Here is a 24,054-nt window from a genome sequence, read left to right on the forward strand (position 1 = left end):
TCTCTAGCTAAGGTATACATTCATCAAAGACAAGTACATGTTTTATTGATCTTTGTATCCTCCGCAAATTCCAGCATCATGCCTGGTGTATAATAGGTGCCTATTGGATAATTGGGAGTCCCTGGGTAGCCATGCAAATTGCTAAGCACTTGACTAATAGCAAAAATATTGGTGATTTAAACCCATCCAAAGGTACCTTTGAAGAAAGGCCTGGCGATCTGCTTCCAAAAAGTCACAGCCTTGAAAACCCTACAGAGCACAGTTCTACTCTGCACATGTAGAGTCACCATGAGTCAGAATTGACATCAACTGGTTTGACTTTTTGTTATTGGATAATTGATTTACTAATGCTACTGGGAGGCCCAGACATAGGCCAGGAGGGAATGAAAAGGAGAGAGAGAGATGAAAGACAAGAGAGGAGAAGAGTGAGAAGATGTGCAAAAGGGAGGAGAGCTGTGTGTGGTGGGGCCTGTGCAGTGTCTGGAATGGTATCTCAGGGGTCCATATCTCAGTGGTCCATTTAGTGGCATCAGATGACACAGTGGGCCTATTCCAGACCAAGACAATCCCCTGATTCTAGGAAGATATGACTACAAAACAATTCAAGAAACACCTTGTTGTTGTTAGGTGCTGTCGAGTTGGTTCTGACTCATAACGACCCTGTGTACAGTAGAATGAAACACTGCCTGGTCCAAAACACTGCCAGGTCCCATGTCGTCCTCATGATCGTTGCTATGCTTGAGCCCCTTGTTGCAGTCACTGTGTCAATCCATCTAGTTAAAGGTCTTCTCCTTTTTCGCTGACCCTCTATTTTATCAAGCATGATGTCCTTTACCAGGGACTGATCCCTCCTGATAATGCTTCCAAAGTATGTGAGCCAAAGTCTCACTATCCTCACTTCTAAGGAGCATTCTGGCTGTACTTCTGCCAAGATAGATATGTTCATTCCTTTGGCAGTCCATGATATATTCAATATTCTTTGCCAACACCGTAATTCAAAGGTGTCAATTCTTCTTTGGTCTCCCTTATTTATTGTCCAGCTTTCACATGCATATGAGGCAACTGAAAACACCATGGCTTGGATCAGGCACATCTTAGTCCTTAAAGTGACACCTAGTTAGTAAGAAATGAAAAGGATTAAATTAGTCAAAACATACTCTCATCATTTGCCATAGACCAGAAGAATTGGATGGTCACTGGCTACCATTACTAAAAGTTTTGATCAAAGATTCTATAGAAGAATCCTGGTCAAAAGGGGGAAAATGTAGAATGGAATTTCAAATTCTCATGGAATCCAGATTTTCTAGATCCATGGAGGTGGGATAGCCCCCTGAAACAATTGCCCTGAGATAATCTTTAAACCTTAAACTTTAAACCAAAAGCAGCCCCTGAAGACTTCTCAAAACCAAACAATAGTTTAGTATAACTAGTAAAGAAAATCTGCCTTGAGAATTGAGCTTTTTTAAGATCTATCTGTATGGGATCAAACTGCCAACAGTAACTGTAAAGGTTAAATAGGGAACTTAGGGGGCAATAAGTTTATGTTAATGGGGGGAGAAACAACTCAGAAAAGGAGTGTGATAATGATCGCACAACTTAAGGAATGTAATCAGCATCACTGCATTGTACGTGTAGAAACTACAGAATTGGTGTATTTTATGCTGTGTATGTTCTCAACAACAACAAATAAATAAAATAAAACAACTAATTTTTTTTAAAACCATCTGTAGGAGCTTTCCAACTGTTTGCAAAGCATCAGAATAAATCACTGACAATTTCTCAAACACATGCCACTGGGTAGATTTTTTATGCCAAGCTTTGTCAACACGAGGATTCAGGCTCATTCATGCTATTTGTTGGACCAAGAAGCAGCATTTATTCTGAGACAAGTGAGAGTTACACCTTGGTTGAAGATTCTTCTGATCCTGCGAATGACTGAGCTACCTAACTGGGGTAAATTGACAGGCCTTGTAAGAATGGGCTACTGTCATTCATCCTCTCCTCTTTGCTTGGTCTGAAATTCTCCCCTGCCAGAGATATTCTCAGTTATTCATTAGTTCCACAAAAGTGAAATGCAGCAGCCTGGGAAACCTAGAGTACTTGGCATGTTTTTAAATGTAGGACAAGTATCTCAAAAAAAAAAATTCTTGTGACCCAGCATGATGAAAATGTAACAAATTCTCATGAATTACATCAGAAATGACCTAATTCCTGAGATACATAGGATCACAGGACTGACTTGTTGCTCAATCCAAACTTCAGTGGTGACTAGGTTGCTGGTCCTTCCTTGCCATGGGCTTCCTAAGATTCCCTGGAGTCCCTGAGCTGCAAGGAAGACAGAATGCACTGCTTGTTGCTGCCTGGTATGAAGGTTGGCATTGCTGCCCAGTAGCTTGAGCTCAAGCTTGAGCTTCACAGAAAAACATTCAGGCATAAACATTATTATTACACTTGATTCTGCAGTCCCGTAAGGGTGTGACTGTGTCTTCTAGGTTTGCAGTGCCAAAATTCTTAGGTTACTATCAGTTCCTAAGAAGTAGGAGGGAAAATGGGGCAGGAGAGGTGTGTGGAAGAAAGCATGACATCAGAAAGCGGTCAGGATCCAATCCCAGCTCTAAGTACATCCTCAGAAAAGCGATGGCAATTTTACACTGTATTCAGTGCCTTGTAAAACTTAATTTTTAAAATATTTTAATAGAAGATTTAATTCATTTAAAAATGGCAACATTAATAAATAGCATATAATTTAGAGGACACTCATAACTAAACTAAATGAAACATAATAAAGACTGAAGTGCATATAGAAATTTAGTTCAATAAAAAGCAGCATCACCTTTAAATTGGGAAAAGGTAAAATTATTCAATAATAGAATTGAGTCACCTATTTGGAAAAACAATAAAAGTGGATCCCTAGCTCAATTCTTGGACCAAAATAAATTCTAGTTCGATCGGTTATTAAAAAGAAACCATAAAATCTCTTGAAGAAAACACAATACAAAAGAAAAACTTGATCTTTTCTAGGAATAACATGAAATCAGGAATGAAAGAGGGGGCATTACTACTATTCTTACAGAGATAAAAGAATTATTAGCGTATACTATGAATAATTGCGTGCCAAGAAATTAGATACACTAAACGAAATTTAAAAATTCATAGAAAGGCACACACTACTGAGACTGACTCAAGAAAAAGTGGGAAGTCTAATAGACTTATAACAAGTAAAGAGACTGACTTAAACACTTATGCTTATCAAAAAAAAATTCTTTGATGGTTACTAGGGATGGAAGGGAGAGAGAGGAAAAATTACCAAATAGAAGACATAATATTGGTGAAGGAAAAGACAATATACAACATGGGGGAGATCAGCAAAATGTGACTAAGGCATGGGAGGATAATGAGAGGAATACAAGAACAAAGGGCAACAATGGCAATTATTGTAGCATAGACAATCCTGCAACAATAGTATTAACAAATACTAATTTACAAATACATAGATAAATAGGTATGCCAAGAGGTGTGCAAGAGTGTAAGGGAAGTAATCAAAAAACTTACCACCAAAAAAAGCCCAGGCTCGGATGACTGCACTGGTAAGTTCTACCAAATATTTAAAGACTAATCCTTCACAAACTTTTCCAAAAAATAGAAGAGAAAGGAAAACACTTCCCTACTCATTTTATATGGCCAATATTACCCTGATACCAAAACCAGACAATGATATATAAGGTAAGAAAACTACAAACCAGCCATACACAAAAACTAACACAAAATGGATCAAAGATTTAAATATAAAACCTAAAACCATAAAGATCATGAAAGAAAAAATGGGGACAATGCCAGGGGCCATAATATATGGCATAAACATATGGCATCAAACTTAACTAAAAATACACAAACAGCAGAAGATGAACTACATAAATGGGCCATCCTAAAAATTAAACACTTAAGCTCTCAAAAGACTTCTCCAAAAGAGTAAAAAGAGAACCCACAAACTGGGAAAAAAGTTTTTGGCTATGACATATCCGACAAGGATCTAATCTTTAAAATTTATAGAAAACTTCAACACATCATCAACAAAAAGACAATCCAATTAAAAAAATGGGCAAAGGATATGAACAGACACGTCACTCATGAAGACATTCAGACAGCTAACAAACACATTAGAAATGCTAGCAATCACTAGCCGTTAGAGAGACACAAATCAAAACCACAATGAGACACCATCTTACCCTGACATTACAAGTATTAATTTAAAAAAAGAAAAGAACAAATGTTAGAGAGGTTGTGGAGATATTGGAACTCTTATACGCTACAGGTGGGAGTGTAAAATGGTACTACGACTATAGAAAGCAGTATGGCGTTCTCTCAAAAAGGTAGAGCTAGAAATACCATGTGACCACTCCTAGATATATACCCTAAGGAAATAAGAGCTGTGACACAAATAGACGTACGCACACCCAAGTTCATTGCAACATTATCCACAATAGCAGAAAGTTAGAAACAACCAAAAGGCCCATCAACAGTTGAATGTATTAACAAACTGTGGTACATGCACACAATGGAATACTATACAACAATAAAGAATAATGACAAATCCATATAATGTCTTACAACATGGTTGAAATTTGGAGGACATTATGTTGAGTGAAATAAGTCAATCACAAAAGGACAACTATTGTATGAGACCACTATTATAAATTTTTAAAAAAAAAAGGTTTATGCACACAGAAAAAAAATTTCTTTGATGGTTACCAGGGATGGGGGGGAGGGAAAATTACCAAATACAAAGAAGATACATGTTAATATTGGTGAAGGGAAAGGCAATACACTATATGAGGGAAGTCAGCAAAACATGATTAAGGCATGGAAGGACACTGAGAGGAATACAAGAACGAAGGGCAACAATGGCAATTACTGTAGCATAGACAACCCTGCAGCAATAATATCAATAAACACTAACTTACAAATACATAGATTAAGAGGTGTGGAAGGGTGTAAGGGAGCACACCCAGCTGAAGATATAGTTTGGTGGTGGATGTTTCTACATACATAACTATAGGTGTTGCTTATATATTAATACAGACAATAGAGCAACGAGGGCCACATTCAGGGCACCTTCTTAGATATAACCAAACACCTCATGGGGCAAAGTACCTAGGCTCAAAGGCCAAGGACCATGGACTCAGGGGCCACCTACATCAATTGACACAACGTAGTTCATAAAGACCAACTTCTGCATCTTACTTTGGTGAGTAGTGTCTGGGGTCTTAAAAGCTTGCAAGCAACCCTCCAAGATATAACCATTGGCATCTTACTGTTCAGAGCAAAAGAGAGTGAAGAAAACCAAAGACTCAAGGGGATAATTAGTCCACAGGACTAATGGACCACATGAACCACAACCTACAGGACTCCAAGACCAGAAGAACTAGATCATGCCCCGCTACCACTACCGACAACTCTGCCTGGGATCACAACACAGGGTCTTGGACAGAGCTGGAAAAAAATAGTAGAAAAAAAATTAAAATCACAAAAAAGTCCAGACTAACTGATCTGACAGAGATTGGAGGAAATCCTGAGACTGTGGCCCTAAGACACCCTTCTGAACTTGAACTGAAACCATTCCCAGAGACCACCTTTTGGCCAAACCATAGACAGGCTGATAAAATAAACAATAATGTTCTCCTTAGAACAATCAATTATACAAGATCAGAAGGGCAAAATTTGTCCAAAAGCAAATATGAGAAGTCAGGAAGGGGTAGAAAATCAGGACAAAGGGACAGAGGGAAACAAGGGTAAAAATGGGGAGAGCGTTGACACATTGTGGGGAATGAAACCAATGTCATGTAACACTTTATGTACAAACTAACAAATGGGAAACTGATTTGCTCTATAAACTTTCACGTGATGCACAATAAAATTTAAAAAAAGAGAACGAAAACCAATATTCCTTATGAGTATAGACAAAAAGATCCTCAACAAAATACTATCAAACCAAATCCAAAAAGGATTACACACCGTGTCCAAGTGAGAATTTATCACAGGAATACAAGATTACCTCAACATATGAAAATCTATCAACATGACACAACATCATTAAAGGACAAAAACCACATGATCATCTAAATAGAGAAAAAGAATTTGACAAAGTCCAACATTGTTTCATGATAAAAACACTCAATAAATTAGGAATAGAAGAGAACTTTCTCAACCTCATAATAGGCATCTATGAAAAACCCACAGCTAGCAACATACTTCTTTGTCTCACATACTTTTTACGTGTTATTAGGAGGGATCAGTGCCTGGAGAAGGACATCATGCTTGGTAAAGTAGAGGGTCAGTGAAAAAGAGGAAGACCCTCAACAAGATGAATTGACACAGTGGCCGCAGCAATGGGCTCAAGCGTAATGATTGTGAGAATGGCACGGGACCAGACAGTGTTTTGTTCTGTTGTACATAGAGTCGCCATGAGTCGGAATTTACTTGACTGTACCTGACAACAGCAACATACTTAATGGTGAAAGGCTAAACTCTTTCCCTAAGGCCAGGAACAAGATAAGGATGTATGCTTTTGCCACTTTCATTCAACATCGTAATGGAGACTCTAACTAGGCCAAAGGCAAGAAAAACGCATCCAGGTTGGAAAGGAAGAAGGGAAGTCATCATTATTCACAGATGACATGAGCTTGTATACAGAAAATCCTAAAGAATCTACGAAAAAAAACTAGTAACTGAGCTCACCAAGGTTTCAGGATACAAGATCAATATGCAAAACAGTGCGTTTCTGTATGCTATACAGTCTTGCTATACACTAATAATGAACAATACAAAAATGAAATTAAAGAAACAAGTCCATTTACAACAGCATTAAAAAGAATAAAATACTCAAAAATAACTTTAACAAAAGAAGTGCAAGACTTATACACTGAAAATTACAAAACATTATTGAAAGAAATTAAAGAAGACCTAAACAAATGAGAAGACATTCCGTGTTTATGAAACAGAAAACTTAATATTGTTAAGATATTCCCCCATCTGATTTACAGATTCAATGCAATCCTTATGAAAATTCCAGCTGTTTTTTTCTTTTCTTTTCTTTTCAGAAATAGACTAGCTGATCCTAAAATTCATATAGAAATCAAAAAAAAACCCATTGCAGTCCAATCAATGCCAATTCATAACAACCCTGTAGGGCAGAGTGGAACTGCCTCATAGGGTTTCCAAGGAGCACCTGACCTTTTGGTTAGCAGCCAAACTCTTAACCACTACACCACCAGAGTTTCCATAGAAATCCAAGGTACCCATAATATCCAAAATGTCTTGAAAAAGAAGACCAAGTTGAAGAACTCACCTTCTCATTCTCATAACTTTCTACAAAGCTACATTAGTCAAGACAGTATGGTACTGGCTCGACATACAGAGCATCTAAATAAAAATAAGAGTACAAACACCTTCATATTTACGGTCAACTAAAAAAAAAGTTTTGTTTTTTTTTTTTAAATATTTGACAAGAGTTCCAAGATAATTCAACAGGGAAAAGAAGAGTCTTTTCAGCAAATAGTGCTGGGACAACTGGATGTCTACATGCAAAAGAATGAATTTGGGCTCATGCCTCACACCATATACAAAAATTAACTTAAAATGGATCAATGACCTAAATGTAAGAGCTAAGACTATAAAACTTTCAGAATAAAACAAAGAAGTAATCTCTGTGACCTTGGGTTAAGCAATTAGTTTTCTTAGATATGATAGCAAAAGCACAAATGACAAAAGAAAAGATAAATAGAACCTCGTCAAAATTAAAAACATTTATGTTTTAAAGGACACCAGCAAGAAAGTGAAAAAGCAATCCACAGAATGAAAGAAAATATTTGCAAATCATGTACCTTATACGGGACTTATAACACAACAATAAAAAGACGATTTTAAAATAGGAAAATGATTTGAATAGACAGTTCTCCAAATAATATATACTAGTGGCCAGTAAGCACATGAAAATATGCTCAACATCATTAACCATCAAGTCAAAAAAAATCTAAACCCGCTGCTTTCGTGTGGGCTCTGACTCACAGAGACCCTATAGGACAGAGTAGAACTGCCCCATAGGGTTTCTAAGTCTGTAATCTTTACAGAAGCAGACTGCCACATCTTTCTCCTGTGGAGCAGCTGGTGGGTTCCAACAGCTGACCTTTCGGTTAGCAGCTGAGCATTTTAACCACTGCACCACGAGGGATCCTATGAACCATTGAAAAAAAAACCAAACCCAGTGCCGTCGAGTCGATTCCGAACCATTAGAGAAATGAAAATCAAAACCACAATGAGATACCACATCGTACCTACTAAACCAAACAAACCAAACCCATTGCCATCGAGTCAATTCTGACTCATAGCAACACTATAAGGACAGAGAAGAACTGTCTCATAGGGTTTCCAAGGAGCCGCTGGTAGATTCCAACTGCAACCTTTTGGTTAGCAGCCAAGCTCTTAACCACTGCACCACCAGGGCTTCTCAGACCCCTCAAAACCAAAATCAAACCCACTGCTATCCAGTCGATTCCAACTCATAGCGACGCTATAGGACAGAGTAGAACTGCCCAATAGAGTTTCCAAGGAGTGCCTGGAGGATTCGAACTGCCAACCTCTTAGTTAAGAGCCCTAGCATTTAACCACTAGGCCACCAGCGTTTCCACTAGGATGGCTAAAAAAAAAAACAGACAATAACGAGTGTTGTAGAGGATGTAGAGAAATTGGAGCCCGCATGCATTGCTGATGAGATTTTAAAATGGCGCAACCACTTTGGAAAACATTTTGGCAATTCCTCAGAATGTTAAACATGTTGTAATTGTTAGTGATTTCAACTCATAACAGGGTGTCATGTGAGTCAGGGTAGAAGTGTGCTCCATAAGATTTCAATGGCTGCATTTTCTGAAGTAGATCACCTGGACTTTCTTCCAAAGTATCTCTGAGTGGACTTGAACTTCCAACCTTTTGGTTAGCAGCTGAGCACATTAATTGTTTGCACCACCCAAGACTCCATCTCTCAATAAAACTGTCATTAAAAAATAGATCATACTACTGAGTGCTGGGTAATATTTGTGTCTCTTTTGATGGCCTGAGTTGACAGGCACAGTGGAAACACACCCCTCTGGGAACTGGTTCTGGGACAGGTTGAGGGTTACAGGGCTAAGATGATAAAATTGGGTTAATCTTATATTAGTAATTCTCATGAAAATGGGATTAAGTTCCTCAGAGTGTTCCTGACCTATTTTAAAGCTTCTGAATCTGAAAGCCTCTTAGCTAAGGGAAATCCAGGGCTCCACAATTTTGTAAAAACACACAGAAGCCTATGGAAGTGGCACGGATGGGTTAGCAACCAAAAGCAGGGTGATTTCTTCACCCACCAGCCCTGTGATCTTAAACCCTCAAATTCTCAGTTACCCTTTTGTCATGGATTGAATTGTGTCCCCCAAAATATGTGTCAACTTGGTTAGGCCATGATTCCTGGTATTCTGTGGTTGTCCTCCATTTTGTGATTGTAATTTTATGTTAAAGAGGCTTAGGGTGGGATTGTAACACCCTTACTAAGGTCACACCCTGATCCAATGTAAAGTGAGTTTCCCTGGAGCTTGGCCTACACCACTTTTAAGACGTAAAAGGAAAGGAAAGCAGGCAGAGAGTGGCTACCTCATACCACCAAGAAAACAGTGCCAGGAGCAGAGCACGTCTTTGGACACGAGGTTCCTGCACAGGGAAGCAACTAGTCCAGGGAAAGATTGAGGACAAGGACCTTCCTCCAGAGCCAACATAGAAAGCCTTCCTCTGGAGCTGACACACTGAATTTGGACTTCCAGCCTACTAAAAAAAAACTGTGAAAAAATAAATTTCTCTTTGTTAAAGCCATCCACTTGTGGTTTTTCTGTTAGATCAGCACTAGATGACTAAGACACCTTTCTTTAAAACCGATAACGAAAGTATCTACCTCACAGAGCAGTTGTAATAATTAAATGGAATCTAACAGCTGTGCAGTGCGGTTTGCACGGAAAGTATTTGCTCCTGGCTGCTTTTGAGTAGCCATGTAAATTATTCTGCAAAGAGAAACAGACAACTCAGGCATGCTTATGTCAGTATTCCCTACATATCAACCTGATGCCCTTTAATGGAAACGAATGGACTGGTAGGCTGTTCACAAATACGTCCTCTGAGCTCCAGTTATTAGTTATCACTACTTCCACCACCTCGCTGCCATTCGTTCTGTGGATCCTGCCCAGCGCTCCCACTATCCTGTGAGGAAGCCCTGCGACCAGGCTTGTATCACCCACGCCACATTGCAATCTCTCTGATTTGCATGTCTCAGAGCATGAAATCTTACATTGTTTCTCCTTACATAGAAGGAGAAACTGCCAAAGAGGAACCAAGTATCTTACCCAAGGTCTCAGATAGTTTGCTGTTTCCAGTCCTTGCTGCCTCTCATTTGAAAGAGATAAAACTATGTTAAATGTTGAGTCAACAAGACTTGAAAGACAGACAGACCTGGCTATGCTGAACTACGCGTTGTTTCATCTCTCTGCACCTCGTTATCCTCAACTGTGAGAAGGCTTCTGTGAGAAGTAAATAAAATAGTGAAGATAATGTGCCAACCATAAGGCTTATCACATAGAAGCCCCTCCCTAAATGCTTATCTCCCCCCTCCACTTTCTTATAGTTTTAAAAAATTATGTGTTAAATGTATTTTTTTCTTTAACACATAAAAAATAGATACAAATATACAGCTGTGCTTTGCTTACAAGTGGTTATACTCTTCCAAATTTCTGGTTTTCTCATAGAAAAAAAAAAGCAACACAGAATTAAAGGCAGCTTTTTTTTTTTTGCTTAGAGGTGAGATTTGGAGCATTAATAACCATTAATAACTCAAGGATAAAAACTCCAGAGATATTGACAACCTACAGCTTGACAAAATCCCCAGGAAACTCATCCTTGTGGGAAGAATGGTGATGGTGAAATGCTAAAAGTAAAAACATAGAACTATTTAGTAAGCATTGGTGTAGGAATGCAAAGGTAGAGGGATGAGCGCTACCTCTTCCAAGTGAGGGCCCAGGATGGGGTTCCCTGGCCAAGACTGCACAGCTGCAACAAGGGGAAGCTGGGAGTCCACAGCCCAGAATCCTGCAATCCTCTGATCCCCCTGGGGCTTCTTATTTAACCAAGTAGTTACCACACCTGGATTTACCCAAAAAAGAAAACAGAGCCCCGCTGTATGAGTGGGGATGAAGGCCAGAGATGCTCTCAGTGGCTCACACCCAGGCAGCTGAAACCCTTTAGGCCAATTACGCCTTTCAGGCTGCTTACACCTCTGGGGCCAAGGAGGGAGGTCTGTGGGTTACTCCTTGGACATCAGCTCTAACCCTACCACCCTAAATTTTCCACTATCTGGGATCTTCTGATAAAAGGCAACACCTCCCACCTACTGTTCTGAGGTGACCTTTACACTCATTCCAGAGATCGATTATTATCATAACTATGTACAACGATGCTTTGAACACTTCCAGAAATTCTGGTGAGGGAAAGGAATTCTCCGAGCACTTCAAAATCAGGTCTCACGGGTACAACAGTTGATCTCTATTTGCCAGTAGTAGCAGAGGAAGAAGGAGAGTCAGGAATCTGAGGAGGAACTGGAATGAGTGTCTAGTTGACGCCTTGAACAACCACCTCCTTTGCCATGAGACCAGGAGAACCAGATGGTGCCTGGAGACCATTACTGAATGTTTAGATCAAAGATCCTATATAAGAACCCTGATCAAAAGGTGGTAAAATATGGAACAAAATTTCAAATTCTCATGGAATCCAGATTTTCTGGAGCCATTAAGGCTGGATGGTGCCCTGAAACTGTTGCCTTAAGATAATCTTTAAACTTAAACCTTAAATGGAAACTGTCTCCAGAATTCATCTTTAAACCAAACAATAGTTTAGCTTAATTGGTAAAGAATATCTCCCATGAGCATTGCACTCCTTTAAAGAATTACCTATACGGGATCAAATTGACAACAACAACTTGAAAAGTAGATGAGAAGCTTGGGTGGTGGAATAATTTAGAAAAAGATAGCGAGAATGGTTGCACAATCTGAAGAATGTAATTGACATCACTGAATTGTACATGTAGAAATTATTGGAGTATTTTTGCTGTGTATATTTTCACCAAAATAAATAAGACTAAAAGAAATTAGATCTCATACTCCTGAAAGACAGGAATATCCTTTAAACCAACCCTGGGAGGTCCAAGAGAGTTTCTGCCACACAGACTTAAAAAACCTGCAACGTCCATTATTAACAAAACAAAACAAAACCATTGCCCTCTAGACAATTGGGACCCTATAGGACAGAGTAGAACTGCCCCATAGGGTTTCTGATAAGAGGCTGGTGAATTCAAACTGCTGACCTTTGGTTAGCAGCCATAGCCCTTAAACACTGTGCCACCAGGGCTCCATAAAAACAAAACGGTAGCCCTAAATATTCCATTATCTGTAGGCAACAAGAATGCTCTAGACCACTGATGTTTCTAGTTTTGACCCAGCTTCTGTATTTAGAAAACAAATTTCAGATCAGGTGAAACTGTTTCTCCGGTCAGAGAACCAGTCCAGGATGGTAGCCTGGCCCATCTTTGGGGCACTGACGCCTAATGCTTGTCTTCAGAACAAGTGGATTCTCAATTTTCTGCAACAGCTTTGGGGCACCTAACCTGTAACCTGTATATTTGTGTTTTAATAATTGTTGAGCCTGTATTACAAAGATTTCCCATTGACAATCATTGTGGTCTTTGTGTGTTCCTAATGTGATTCACTGACCCCTAAACCTCTCATATAACCTTTCCCCAAATTATTCCCAGCACAATGATGTAAGGATTCTGAAATTCTCCCTGTTTCTTTATCAGGAGCACCACACACATTTCCTTTTACTTGGCACTCTCTGCATGAAGATTAATGAAAGTTTGAGCTAATCTGGGTACATACAAGCCATATGTATGGTTCTAATTTCAAAAATTCTTACTCTTATCATCAGTTGGGTGACAGGCACAAGGATAATGGGTTACTGCATGTCAGTGATGGGCCTGAGCAACCCGAATACAAACCGGCTAGGAACCAAACCATGGAGGGACATTCTCTCTCTGGGAGTATCACAAGCATTACGGGACATTTGTTGAATAAACATAAGCTACAAGAGGGCAGGGGTTTTGGTTTTTGCTTTTGGGTTTTTTGTTTATTTGTTTTGCCTAGTTGGTTCACTCCTAAATCCTCAACGTCCAGAGCAGAATCCAGCACACAGTACCTGTTGTCTTCAAGTCCATTCTGACTCCTAGTGACCCTATAGAACAGAGTAGAACAGCCCCACAGGGTTTCCAAGGAGTGACTGGTGGATTTGAACTGCTGACCTTTTGGTTAGCAGTCGAGCTCTTAATCACTGTGCCACCAGGGCTCCAGTACATAGTAGAAGCTCAATTAAAAAAATGTTTTTTAATTTTATTGCTTTAGGTTAAAGTCCACAGTATAAATTAGTTTCTCATTCAAAAATTTATACACAAATTATTTTGTGACATTGGTTGCAATCCCCGCAATGTGTCAGCACTCTCCCCCTTTCTACTCCAGGTTCCCATGTCCATTTGTCCAATTTTTGTGTTCTTTCCTGCCGTCTTGCCTTTCCTTTGGGGCAGATGTTGTCCATTTGCTCTCATACTTAATTGAATTAAGAAGCACATTCCTTACATGTATTATTTTTTACAGGCTTATCGGAATTGAGTCCACGGCACTGGGTTTTGGGTCTAATCTTTGGCTGAAAGGTCAACTTTGGGAGTGGCTTCGTTCTGAGTTAGCAGACTGTCCAGGGGCCATTGTCTCAGGGGTCCCTCAAGTCTCTGTTACACAAGTAAGTCTGGTCTTTTTTTTTTGTTATGGGTCTATTTAGTTGTTCTACTTCTGAATGTGTTAGTTTAGGTAGGTAGTGTTTTTCCAGGAATTCATCCATTTCTTCTAGGTTTTCAAATTTGTTAGAGTACAATTTTTCATAATAATCTGAAATGATTCTTTTAATTTCATTTGGTTCTGTTGTGATGTGGTCCTTCTCATTTCTTATTCGGGTTATTTGTTTCCTTTCCTGTATTTCTTTAGTCAGTCTAGCCAATGGTTTATCAATTTTGTTAATTTTTTCAAAGAACCAGCTTTTGGCTTTGTTAATTCTTTCGATTGTTTTTCTGTTCTCTAATTCATTTAGTTCAGCTCTAATTTTTATTATTTGTTTTCTTCTGGTGCCTGATGGATTCTTTTGTTGCTCACTTTCTATTTGTTCAAGTTGTAGGGACAGTTCTCTGATTTTGGCTCTTTCTTCTTTTTGTATGTGTGCATTTATTGATATAAATTGGCCTCTGAGCACTGCTTTTGCTGTGTCCCAGAGGTTTTGATAGGAAGTATTTTCATTCTCATTGCTTTCTAAGAATTTCCTTATTCCCTCCTTGATGTCTTCTATAACCCAGTCTTTTTTCAGGAGAGTATTGTTCATTTTCCAAGTATTTGATTTATTTTCCCTAGTTTTTCTGTTATTGATCTCTAGTTTTATTGCCTTGTGGTCTGAGAAGATGCTTTGTAATATTTCGATGTTTTGGACTCTGCAAAGGTTTGTTTTATGACCTAATATGTGGTCTATTCTAGAGAATGTTCCATGTGCGCTAGAAAAAAAAGTATATTTTGCAGCAGTTGGGTGGAGAGTTCTGTATAAGTCAATGAGGTCAAGTTAGTTGATTGTTGTAATTAGATCTTCCGTGTCTCTGTTGAGCTTCTTACTGGATGTCCTGTCCTTCTCCGAAAGTGGTGTGTTGAAGTCTCCTACTATAATTGTGGAGGTATCTATCTCGCTTTTCAATTCTGTTAAAATTTGATTTATGTATCTTGCAGCCCTGTCATTAGGTGTGTAAATATTTAATATGGTTATGTCTTCCTGATCAATTGTCCCTTTTATCATTATATAGTGTCCTTCTTTATCCTTTATGGTGGATTTAAGTCTAAAGTCTATTTTGTCAGAAATTAATATTGCTACTCCTCTTCTTTTTTGCTTATTGTTTGCTTGATATACTTTTTTCCATCCTTTGAGTTTTAGTTTGTTTGTGTCTCTAAGTCTAAGGTGTGTCTCTTGTAGGCAGCATATAGATGGATCGTGTTTCTTTATCCAGTCTGTGACTCTCTGTCTCTTTATTGGTGCATTTAGTCCATTTACATTCAGGGTAATTATAGATAAATAAGTTTTTAGTGCTGTCATTTTGATGCCTTTTTATGTGTGTTGTTGACAATTTCATTTTTCCACATACTTTTTTGTGCTGAGGCGTTTTTCTTAGTAAATTGTGAGATCCTCATTTTCATAGTGTTTGACTTTATGTTAGTTGAGTCGTTACGTTTTTCTTGGCTTTTATCTTGAGTTATAGAGTTGTTATACCTTTTTGTGGTTACCTCATTATATACCCTTATTTTACTAAGTAAAAACCTAACTTGTATTGTCCTATATCGCCTTGTATCACTCTCCATATGGCAGTTCAATGCCTCCTGTATTTAGTCCCTCTTTTTGATTATTGTGATCTTTTACCTATTGACTTCCATGATTCCCTGTTATGTGTATTTTTTTTTTAATTAATCTTAATTTGTTTGTTTTTGTGATTTCCCTATTTGAGTTGATATCAGGACGTTCTGTTTTGTGACCTTGTGTTGTGCTGATATCTGATATTATTGGTTCTCTGACCAAACAATATCCTTTAGTATTTCTTGTAGCTTTGGTTTAGTTTTTGCAAATTCTCTAAACTTGTGTTTGTCTGTAAATATCTTAATTTCGCCTTCATATTTCAGAGAGAGTTTTGCTGGATATATGATCCTTGGTTGGCAGTTTTTCTCCTTCAGTGTTCTGTATATGTCGTCCCATTCCCTTCTTGCCTGCATGGTTTCTGCTGAGTAGTCAGAACATATTCTTATTGATTCTCCCTTGAAGGAAACCTTTCTTTTCTCCCTGGCTGCTTTTAAAATTTTCTGTTTATCTTTGGTTTTGGTGAGTTTGATGATAATATGTCTTGGTGTTTTTCTTTTTGGATCAATCTTAAATGGGGTTCGATGAGCATCTTGGATAGATATCCTTTCGTCTTTCATGATGTCAGGGAAGTTTTCTGTCAGGAGTTCTTCAACTATTTTCTCTGTGTTTTCTGTCCCCCCTCCCTGTTCTGGGACTCCAATCACCCGCAGGTTATCCTTCTTGATAGAGTCCCACATAATTCTTAGGGTTTCTTCATTTTTTTTAATTCTTTTATCTGATTTTTTTTCAGCTATGTTGGTGTTGATTCCCTGGTCCTCCAGATGTCCCAGCCTGCATTCTAATTGCTCGAGTCTGCTCCTCTGACTTCCTAGTGTGTTGTCTAATTCTGTTATTTTATTGTTAATCTTTTGGATTTCTACATGTTGTCTCTCTATGGATTCTTGCAACTTATTAATTTTTCCAGTATGTTCTTGAATAATCTTTTTGAGTTCTTCAACAGTTTTATCAGTGTGTTCCTTGGCTTTTTCTGCAGATATCCTAATTTCATTTGTGATATCATTAAGCATTCTGTAAATTAGTTTTTTATATTCTGTATCTGATAATTCCAAAATTGTATCTTCATTTGGGAAAGATTTTGATTCTTTTGTTTGGGGGGTTGGAGAAGCTGTCACGGTCTGCTTCTTTAAGTGGTTTGATATGGATTGTTGTCTCCGAGCCATCACTGGGAAACTAGTTTTTCCAGAAAATCCGCTAAAAAAAAACTGCAGTCAGATCCCTATCAGAGTTCTCCCTCTGGCTCAGGCTATTCAGATGTTAATGAAGCCGCCTGGGGAGGGTGGGGGAGGGAACAGAGAGATAGGAGAGTAGCACCTCAGAATATAGCCAGAGTTGCTTGTCTTGCTTGGAATGACTGTTATATCTGAGATTCCCGCGGGCGCGTCGCCTATGTGTGCTGGCTGTGTGGAGATTGCCCCCAGGGGGTCTGGCCCGCTGGAGTCACGGTCAGATCCTCCGCTTCCAGCCCCACGCCCAGCGTCAAGGCTCCCCTACTGGGACGGTGCACTCTCAACTCCAAAATCAGTCGCTGCCTCCCGGGGACTTCTCGTCTCTCCAGCCGTGTGGCCGTGCCGCCCCCGTGAACCAGGTGGGCCCCCTCCCGGGGTTAGTTCAGATGGGTGGAGTAGCTCCCCGTGCTTGTGCCGCGACCGAGTGTCCCGGCTGGAACGCTGTTCTCCCCACTCCAATACCAGTCGCTGCCTCCCGGGGACTTCTCCTACCGGCTGCGTCCCACGCCGCCCGCGCGACCCGGCTGGTCCCCTTCCCGGGGTTAGTTCAGGGGGTGGAGCAACTCTCCGTGTTTATGGCGTACCTGCGTGCAGTCCAAATCCCTGCAGGACGGTTCTCCGGCTCGGATGCTGCTCTTTCTGCTCCAAGATCAGTCACTGCCTCCCGGGGACTTCTCCTACCGGCTGCGTCCCACGCCGCCCGTGGAACCGGCTGGTCCCCCTCCCGGGGTTAGTTCAGGGGGGTGGAGCAGGTCTCTGTGCTTGTGCCGTACCTGACTGGTACTCTGGCTCCAGGCTCTGGAAACTATCGCTGCTTCCCCGTATTAGTTCGTTCTCCGTCTCTAAATCTGTGTTTGTTGTTCAGGGTTCGTAGATTGTTATGTATGTGATCGATTCACTTGTTTTTCCGTGTCTTTGTTGTAAGAGGGATCCGAGGTAACGTCTGCCTAGTCCGCCATCTTGGCTCCGCCCTCCTCTGGTCTTTTTTTTGTGAATTTAAATTTTGTTCTACATTTTTCTACTGCTCTGTCCAGAAACTTCTATTGTGGTCTTTGTCAGAACAGTCAGTGTCAACAAATATTTGTTGAATGAATGGCTGAATTACTGGATGAGTATGAGGAGCCAGGTGTTGTATGAGACTCGAGATAAAATGGTGAGAAGATAGACATGCTTCTGCCCTTGTGAAATTTACATCCTGATTAGGAAAAGAGATTGTTTAATTTGTTATGCAAGTATGAATAAATTACAATTGTGATAAGCCCAATGAAGGAGAAGTAGAGGGTGACAAGGGAACATATAATGAAGTGGGGAGCCAGGGAAGCCCCTCCAAGGAAAGGACATCAACCTGTACTTTAAATCTTGACTTATTCTAGAGAATGGATGGGTAGAAGTTAACCAAGTAAAAGGGAGGAGGAGGAGACTCAGTGTTCCAGAGGAGGGGAACAGCATGAGAAAAGTCTAAAGCAGGAAGCAGCAGGGTCTATTTGTTAGGAGATTTACAAGGCCATCATAACTCAAGTGTAGGACATAGGGTGTTATGGAAATAGGTCCAGACTTGGTAAATGAGTAATGTCTTTTATAAGAATCAGCACAAAGCTGGTTCCTATTAGACAGAGGTTAAATATGTCCCAGATATCCAACTTTTCCAAAGTGCTGTACCACTCCATCATCTCTAACATCAACTACTCCCCCTCACATCAGTACTCTCCCTCCCAGGTTTGGTGATTCACTGCAACATCTCACAGAACTCGCCAACCATACTTACAGTTAATCGGTTTATTAGGGAAGTAACAGGATGAGGATCAACTTGGAAGTAATAGGAATAACTCAGGACACAGTTCCTCAATCAGGTCAGCTTCTTCTTGCCCTCTGCCAGCAGGCCCTTCTGGGGCCTTACTGCTACCTGGTCCTTCTCGGGGTCTTCAGCCACCTGACCCTGCTGGGGCCTTGCTGGGGGCCTTCCTGGGCAAGTGTTTGAACTCTTAGCTCCATGGGCAAGCAAGCCCCACCATAGCCACCTCATGCTGGTCTCCTGGTTCCTGCCAACTCAATGGCAATTAACAACAGCTGCCTAGGTTAAAGCTGCCACAAGGCACTGAAAACTCACAGGTTCCTTTACTTTGGGGGGCTTGGAATGGTATCTGTGGTTTGCAGAAGAGTCAATCTCACCTTGTGTGAGTGGAAATTTTCATGAGATGCGACTTGTACACAGGACTCTGGATCCAAATGTAGGACCAACTCACAATGGGATTTGGGTATTCATGATGGTGGCCAAGAGAATTTCACAGAGCCTAGTCTTTCTATGCACAAGGCAGATTGCAAATATCAGGGGTTCTGAACCTGAAGGCCCATGAACTTGCATGGAAAAAAAAAAATTATGCCTTTATTTTCACTAACTTCTAACACAAATTCAGCATTTCCTTCAATCTAGAATATATAAAATAAATGCTACAAATGATAATTTCAGGTTTCTCTTTTGAAAGACTTTGTCATGATTTAAAAAAAAAACAACTCCGCAAACTGGAGATAAAAGAGAACTTCCTTATAAAGGTAACTACAAATACATATACCAGTACCTATAACTTTGTCACCAATAGAAATCACAGATATTTTCTTATCGTATATCATTTGTTGCAGAGATCTTGAAATATTGTGTATACTCATCACTACTTCAAAATTATGTACGATTCTGATTGCAGTCTTCCTGTCATGAGATGCTTGACCATCATCGCAATGTATCAGGCAACTAATAGTCTAGTTTGTTTAGTCACCAAATATTGAAGTCAACCGTATTCACACTGGAGATCAGCCTTCTCACACAGCTTTCCATTATCCTGTGTCCACAAATTGTTTTTTGATCATGTCCTAGGGTATAATTACCACAAAGTTATAGCAGAGCAAAAAGTAAGATTTTATTCAGCATATATTCAAAGAGGCTAAAGTGGGAAAACAGACAAGCAGAAGCATGCCACCAGAGCTATGTCTGTTCGAGTCCAAGAAATATGACACTCTTATCAGTGTATATTAACATTACAAATGGGTAAAATCATTGAAAGTTTCACCTTTTCAGAGATTGGCTAAAAACTGCTAAAGCACTGTGATTCTACATTTTAAATTGTCTTTCTTAATAATCCTTGATACAGGATTCAGTAACTACAGTCAGGAGGGCCTTCACTGGTCCAACAAATCTTATTATTTGCTAAACACTAATAAGAAGAGATCAGAGTGGAAAATATGTTGGTCTTTTGTGTTCTGTTTATTGTTTATGTGAAACGTTCCCTAAAAGATGTTTTCCAAAATTGTCCTAGCTATGGTCTTTGTACGTTTAGGGCCCAGTTGATGTGTTTTTGTGAGTCCTTGAGGGTCCCTGTGAGTCCAGCTCCAGCTGGTCACATTCTTTATTCAACGACAGGGAATAATGGCTCCAATTTTAATCTCCGAAATCAAACACTACATGGAAGGATGTATTTCTGTGTATTTTTTTGAAGAAAAAAGAAATAGCATTAAAAAATAAGCATATTACTAAAGAAAAGGGAGGTTACCAGAAGTGAATTTAAGGTATGGCAGGTATGGTATGTGCCCAGGGTGCCACTTAAAGGACTCTACTGAGTAGTTTTTATTAACCCTATACAACCCAACGTCCTTCCTCAGGCAAGGTAGACACATAGTCGGGAGTCGTGCAGGAGGGGAGGCACTCGCCCCCAGAAGCAAGTCCATCGGGACACCAGGGAAGGCACAGAACATCCAGAAGGACATTCTGAGGCACCATAAATACACAAGGAGCCTGACTGAGACAGTGGGACAAGAGCTGTGAAGGCCTTTCTGCTATGGGGGGCACTTGAGTTGGGAGGGGGGAAGGGGTATACAATTTCGAGATTGCCCCTGGGCACTCATTACCCTGCCCCTTTTCAGAATCTGAGCTTTATCTCTGGAAGAATTTTAAACTCTGACTCAAGCTTCTTATCAATTCCTTAGTTCACATGTCTTCTTCTTATCAGCCCAAACATAAACTCTCTTCTTAAACTCAAAACTCTGCTAAAACCAAACCAAACTCTTTGCCCTAGAGTCGATTCTGACTCCTAGAGACCCTATAGGACAGCGTAGAACTGCCCCACAGGGTTTCCAAGGAGCAGCTGGTAGATTCAACCTGCCGACTTTTTGGTTAGCAGTTGAGCTCTTAATCACTGCACCAGGACTGTCAAAATTCTGCTAAAAAAAGGAAGAAAAGGGAGGCGGGGCCAAGATGGCAGAGTAGTCAGACACTTCTGGTGGTCCCTCTTGCAAAAAAGACCCAAAAAAACAAGTGAAGCGATTATATATATGACAAGCTAGGTGACCTGAACATCAAAGGCAAAGTTAAGAAATCAGACTGAGCAGCAGGCGGAGAGACAAATGGTTCAGAGGCAGTGAGGAGTTGCCAGACCTGACTCGGCGGGAACCAGCACCCCTCAGGCCCAATCCCCTGGCACAACTGTGGCAGGGCTGGTGGTAGTGTTTGGGATGTATCTTCCACAGTGAGAGACAGCAAGCAGCACAGAGTCTACTCATGCCTCCGGAATCACCGAAGAACAGTGCTCTCAGCAAAAGATAAGTACTTGTATCTAATTTACCACACAGATCAAAAAGCACACCTTTGGAAAAATTCTCTCCCATTTATCTGATGTCCCCTCCCTCTGCCCCAGCCCCCAAGCCAGCTTCAGTGGCAGTCGATTTCCTTGGGCCTGAGATAGCTCCTGCTGCATGACCTGAGCCATTCTCCTGGCCTTAGAGAAGAAATAAATTAACAAATGGGAAAAAATAAGCTGCTGGCTCCACTAAGCTGGGCACTCAGGGCAGAAGTGGCTCCTGTCCAGGCACAAGCAATCCCCAGACTTTGAACGCCTTTCACCCATGCATGGACTTGTGTGGACCCATTTCAGCAGCTTAGGCTCTTGTTGGCACAGTGCAACTGTGTATGTGCCTGAAGTCTGACTTCAGCTGTTTCAGTTCTGCAGTGGAGAGGCAGGTTTTGACATTTGACACCACTTTGCCTATTAAGCAGGGACCTCACCTACCCACATCAGAGGCCTGAGGACTGGTGACTCCACCCATGCCACCTAGCCACCAGTGACAGAAGTTCAAGGATAAGTAGTGCCTCCCAGTCCTTACAGCCCAAAGCACTGGCTGCTCATGGTCCAGCTGCAGAACCCACCCACCTGTGCGCTCTAGGGAACAGGGTTGCACTTTCAGCCCACTGCCTTGCTCAGAGTGTGACCTCCTGCTACAACCAGATACCTGTGCCTACACCAATCACCCCTGCTCCTCTAAGATTGTAGGTGAGAGCCTGCACCATACACTTGGTGACTGACTACCTGGACACCTAAGCCAAATCCATACAAGAAAACTGAATGGACTCCTAGGTTCATATACCTGGTAACAACTCTAGCCATCTGGTGACAGGACGTTAGAGCTTCAAAGGCACCAATAATCAAGTTAGATCACTCAAGCAGCCTATTTGGGCATATCAAAACAAAACAAAGCAAGAAGCTAGGGCACAGTAAACAAACAAAGTAAATTAACACAATAACTTATTGATGGCTCATAGATAACAGTCAATATCAAATTACATAAAGAAGCAGACCATGATCACTTCAACAAGCTCCCAAAACAAAGAGTCAAGGAATGTTCCAGATGAGATCTTCCTGGAATTACCAGCAGTAGAAAACAAAAGATTAATATACAGAATTCTTCAAGCGATCAGGAAGGAGATCAGGCACAGCAGAGAACAAGCCAAGGAACACAGAGGTAAAGCAGCTGATGAAATTAAGAAGGTTATTAAAGAGCACAATGACAAAATTAATAGGCTGCAAGAATCCATAGAGAGACAGCAATCAGGAATTCAGAAGATTAACAATAAAATTACAGAAATTGACAACTCAAAAGAAAGTCAGAGTTGCAGAATTGAGGAAATGGAAGTCAGAATCAGTGAATTGAACATAAAACACTTGGTAACAATATATTCAAAGAAAAACCAGAAGAAAGAATTTAAAGCTATAAAGAAAACCTAAGAATCCTGTGAGACTCTATCAAGAGAAATAAACTACGAGTGATTGGAGTACCAGAGCAGGGAGGGATAACAGCAAATACAGAGAGAATTGTTGAAGATTTGTTGGCAGAAAACTTCCCTGATATCGTGAGAGATGAGAAGTTATCTAACCAAGATGCTCACTGAAACCCACACAAGGTAGATTCTAAAAGTAAGTCACCAAGACATATTATAATCAAACTTGCCAAAACCAAACATAAAGAGAGAATTTTAATAGGGGCTAGGGATAAACAAAAAGTCACCTACAAAGGAGAGTCAATAAGAATAAGATCAGACTATTTAGCAGAAACCATGCAGACATGAAGGCAATGGGTTGACATATACAAAGCCTTGAAGGAAAAAAAAAATGCCATCCAAGAATCATATATCCAGCACAACTGTCTCTCAAATAAAAAAAATTTTTTTTTTTTTTATTTGTACGAAGGTGAAATTAGGACATTACCAGATAAGCAGAAGTTTAGAAAACTTACAAAAACCAAACCAAAACTGCAAGAAATACTAAAGGGAGTCCTCTGGTTATAAATTCAATAACATCAGATAACAACACAGACTAGAACACAAGACAGAGCAACCAGATATCAACCCAGAGAGGTAAATCACAAAAATAAATCAAGATAAAAAATTGTCCAAAACAGGGAAATAGCAATGTCATTATGTAAAAAGATGACAACATTATATCAATAAAGAAGGACTAAAAAATGTGGTCATAGCTCTTTCAAATCAAGAGGAAGTCAAGGCAATATAAAGAGATAAAAGTTTGGATTAAACTTAGAAAAATCGGGGTAAATATTAAGGTAACTGCAAACGAGACTGACAAACCTACACATAAAAATAAAAGAGAAACATAAAGACTCAGCAAATACAAAATCAACAACAATGAAAAAGAGGAAAAGACAATCTATAAAGAAAAACTACTAGCACAAAAAATAAGCAGAAAAAAGGAACTGTCAACAACACACAAAAAAGACATCAAAATGACAGCACTAAACTCATGCCTATCCATAATTATGCTGAATGTAAATGGACTAAATGCTCCAATAAAAAGATAGAGAATGGAAGAATGGATTAAAAAAACATGATCCTTCCATATGCTCCCTACAAGAGACACACCTTAGACTTAAAGACACAGAAAACTAA

At 40.0% G+C, this 24,054-nt stretch overlaps 1 long non-coding RNA gene across 1 annotated transcript in view; it reads right to left on the minus strand.

Annotated features, from left to right (window-relative positions):
- Positions 1-661: 661 nt before the first annotated feature.
- LOC135231739 (uncharacterized) overlaps positions 662-24,054 on the minus strand; it is a 33,338-nt gene continuing 9,945 nt past the window's right edge. The window contains exon 3 of the long non-coding RNA XR_010322495.1: positions 662-1,113. This is a non-coding gene — a long non-coding RNA (uncharacterized LOC135231739). The remainder of the gene's footprint in view (positions 1,114-24,054) is intronic.

The sequence above is a fragment of the Loxodonta africana genome, chromosome 1, assembly GCF_030014295.1.
Source record: "Loxodonta africana isolate mLoxAfr1 chromosome 1, mLoxAfr1.hap2, whole genome shotgun sequence".
Taxonomy (NCBI): domain Eukaryota; kingdom Metazoa; phylum Chordata; class Mammalia; order Proboscidea; family Elephantidae; genus Loxodonta; species Loxodonta africana.